The 4,076-nt window shown below is 49.5% G+C and overlaps 1 long non-coding RNA gene across 1 annotated transcript; it reads right to left on the reverse strand.

The window, feature by feature from the left end:
- Positions 1-130: 130 nt before the first annotated feature.
- Positions 131-821, reverse strand: LOC118252896 (uncharacterized). The gene is made up of 2 exons (XR_004780287.2): positions 485-821; positions 131-352 (listed from the first exon to the last, which is right to left on the reverse strand). It is a non-coding gene; the product is annotated as an uncharacterized LOC118252896 (long non-coding RNA).
- Between the last annotated feature and the right edge of the window lie 3,255 nt (positions 822-4,076).

Below are 4,076 nucleotides of genomic sequence, written 5' to 3' on the forward strand. Positions count from 1 at the left end.
CACAGCTTTCATGCTCCATTGATCGTCCAACTTAGGCAGAGTAGTAATGCTAATTAAACACCAGAAAGGGAAAAAAAATAAAAGAAACAAGAGATCAGTGTTAGGCATGCTAAGAAACAGGAGATCAGTGTTGGGCATGCAAAAGGACAACACCCCTTTGTTTACTACCAGTGCATTGTTTTTAAATTTTAAATGCGTATTATCTACAAGACAGATAAAGTAAAGCCGTCTGAGAGACACAGCATTAAAACGCTTCATCATATATATTTGTTGCATTATGCTTCTTCTTTTAGTCTCTTCTTCACCGAAATAATATTGGAGAAGGGGGAACGGGATCAATGTGAGTTAACACCTGTGAACACAAGAGGAAAAAAGCATGAGTCTTCAGGAGGGTTTGGATGGAGGCTGTGGTTGGACGTGCATCACCAGGAAAGATGGTACGCTGTACCACGTAACTTATTCCAAGGCCCTTTCCAAAACATACATGTAATACTTTGTATTTCCACCTTAGGACCCCAAAGCGCTTTGGTAGCATCATTGCATTTCTCTCTCTGACACGCAAGACAGCAAGTCCTGAAAAAATCTGTTGATTGTTGAAGTAGGAAGCTTTCCTCCCGGAGAAGTAAATATATACAACATTCCAGACCTTATGATTGGAAAGATGATCTCCAAATATAAAATAATGCAGCATTGTGTTCCTGGGGCTGCAGACAGACAGCTGTAGTGCCTCTGTGGCTGCTGCTGAGAGGTTGCCAAACACCAGCGAGATTAACAAAACTGCTCAGTTTTCTTGCTGCTATTCAGTGTCTCGTGTGTGGTAGAGTGACACTATCAAAATCATGTCCACTTCCTGCTGCGGACGATGATTGGCAAAGCTCTGCCCAGCACCAGTGGCAGACACTGGAGTTATTCATGGAAAGAGGGAGGCTCCAAAACGTGGAGGTCAGGGGAGGGGCAGGGCAGCGGCGGCCTCTTTTACTCCATCATACACGGCTTAAGGAGAGATCAAGTCCTGGAGACCTGTCTCTGTCCAGGAGCCAGGAGCTTTTGGCAGTCAGGTACTTTGAGAAGTTTTGTTTTTCATTTCGCTTGGACAGTTAATAAACAAACTTGAATTGGAATCCAAATCATTTTCGTAATATTTGCGTTACGATGCTGAACAAGCAAACCTGGAAGACATTAGCTGCAGCCCCGCCGGCGGCCTGGGGGCAATGCCAGGCTGGCAGCGCCTTCCTGTAGAGCTCCTGTGCTGCGGAGTGATGCTGGCCCTCTGGAAAGGCTGATGGCAAAACTTCCCTGTGCACGGGCAGCCACCGCGTCTGCCTCAAAGGGAACCGGCTTGGGGCAAGAGTCAGGCATGTTCATGGAGAACTACTTAGAGAACTCAAAGTATTTCGGCTCCATTCATGTTGGGGGAAGGACACATGCAGCAAGAGGCAGAGAGGAATGGCTAAAGGCACCAAGGATTTCTTGGCCGGCTAAGAAACCTCACTGAGCAAGAAAACAAGATACGTGGTGCAGAACAACAAACAGCAAGGTGGGAAAGAGCAGAGGAGAGGAACAGGGCTGCATGCAAGACAAAAGAGAGGAGAAGTATATGCGTGGGTGAATAAAGGGAAGTATGAAGAGTAAATAAACACAACAGGGATAACTGGAAGAAAGGAGGGAGGGAGAAGAGAAGGGGAGACGACCCCAATTACCACAATACAGTAAGAAGGATTGGAGCTTCAGACACTTGAACTTCATCTGCACGGAAGGGAAAATAAAACATAATTTGGCTCTCTCAGAGAAAGAAGAAAGGAAGCGAGAGAGCTTGTAGCACAGTGAACAGGGATGCAGCATAAAACAGCAAAAGAGGAGAGGTCTCTGAAGGACAGCAGGACACCACAGGCTTCCACTTGCTGTCCTGGAAACAATGGGCACGGGAAAAATCAGAGCCCTTCCTGCTGCTTCCTTCTCCACAAGCCCCAACAACCCCTCCGTGGTGACTGCTCTACACGACCCTGTCTGCAGCGAGGCAGCGAGCGAGGGAGGAAGCACCGACTGACTGTTCAGCCACCAACCACGGAGCTGCCCCGCTGACCAGGTGCGGGTGCCAGCTCTCTGCAGCACGGAGGGCTCCCCTCCCCGAAGGTGGGCTGCAAACACCTCCACTTCCCATCAATCTTCTCTCAATGCAGCACTCCGAAAGTTACGTAGAAAGTGACAGAAAACAACAGCAAGTTTGAAAAACGGAGCTTTTCTCCTCAAACGTGCCCCGAGCATCACCGTCCCTCCCTCCCATCTCTCAGTTACCGGTTGTCGCTGATTTCATCAGTCTCTGCTTTCTGCTCCGTCCTTGCTCCTACCTAACCCCTGCCTGGCCCTCCCTCCATCAACCCGAGCAGAGGGGACCTTCTCAGAGCACCAGCCCGCTCCTACCAGGCTCTTCCCCACCCAGGAGCAGAGCACTGCCTCTGCTCTTCCCTTCCTCGCAGGAATTTCGGAGCTTCCCATGGGGTGGTGACAGGGAGGGACCCATCTCTCCACTCAGAGGAAGGAGAGGAGGACGCGTGCAAAAGAAATCCACCAGATCTGTTGTGAAGAGACGTTGATTAAACTGTTCCTTGTGCTCGCTGGGGAAAGGACGATCAGCTCACAACACAGAAGGAGACAAAGGTCTCAGGTATCCTGACAAACCTACAACTGTAAGGATGGCTGAAGATGGAAGAGGTCAACCAGGAAGGCTGAAGAAGCCCCATCCATGAACATTTTTACGGACAAATTAAGCAAACATCAGTTTGGTGATGAGGTTATATTTTGTTATGTATACATTTTATTATTTTGTTATACTAATCTGCTTATCGCAGAGAGGTGACATCTTGGCATTGCTTTTAATCCTCAGTTTCAGAGGAAGAACAAGGAGAAATTTAGAGGATGTGGTCTGCAGGCACGTGTCGGGCAAGGCACAGTACAGCATGGGGCTGGGCTGCATCAAACACCACCGGGGCTGCAGGGAAGGTCTGGGATCAGGCTGGATAAAACGTCATTAACAGAAAAAGGTCTGGGTCAGGTTTAAGAGCACCAGCCAGCGCAAGGGCTGCCAGGTACCTCAGACAAAACGGGCTTCTGCATTAACATAAAGGAAGTGTCGAAGTTCTGTACAAAAGCAAAATCCCGTGTCCCAGTGAAAAACCACCCCGGAGAGCTTCTCCAGTGCCTCCCCAGCGGCAGAGCTGGCACCCTGCAGCCCAGCCTGCAAAGCAGCTCCTCGGGCAGGGCCCAGCGATGCTGCGGGATCGGTCCCTCTGTGCATCCTCTGCAGGCCTGCCACACGTGTGAATTATTTATCTGGGGCTGAAGTCAGCACCATGGCAAGGACCTCTAAGGTCTGCCTTAAAGACAGCAGAGCCCAAGGGAACAGGGGAAGGGGAAGGACGGCTGGATCCTCCACTGAGCTGCTCGCAGGAGGCAGAAAACCTGGGTGCTGGCACTGCCCCAGAGCAGCACCAGAAGAAAAAGGCATTTACAGGAGCAAGCGGAGAACTTCTGGCTCAACACAGGAGCAGGAGCTGAGCAAGCAGAAGCTGTTTCTCCATCCCCGCTCTTTCAGGACATAATCAATTTCCTGCTTCTGCTCTAACACTCGCGCTGGCTTTTAACTCTCCCATTTCTTCAAGACTTATTTTCTAATCTAAGCTGACGGGACCTTTGCTCCACAAATCCCAACAGCACTTCCCAGAAGACATCTTTATAGCATTCTGGTACTACGGTGGCGTAAAGCAACTGGAACTACGCTGTTGAAACTTAACAGCGCAAAATTTAGAAGGTTTACAGATTATTTGGGGAACGAACAGGAAAGAGCTTCTTTAAAATCCCAGGTATGTGCTGGAGCTCCTGAGGCAGGAAAGGTTCAGACCAAGGCAAGTGTACGGGACAGAAATACACACTGTAAATCTCCTTAAGCAGCTCAGCCTGTCCTGGTTCCTCAAGGTTTTGCCAAGGTATTTTGTTTGCACTTGCCACATGACTCGCATCAGGCATCGCAGCCTAATCAAGATGGACACCAGTGTCTTCCCGGGCAAAGCTCCCATCTT

This window comes from Cygnus atratus, chromosome 17, assembly GCF_013377495.2.
Source record: "Cygnus atratus isolate AKBS03 ecotype Queensland, Australia chromosome 17, CAtr_DNAZoo_HiC_assembly, whole genome shotgun sequence".
NCBI classification, from domain to species: domain Eukaryota; kingdom Metazoa; phylum Chordata; class Aves; order Anseriformes; family Anatidae; genus Cygnus; species Cygnus atratus.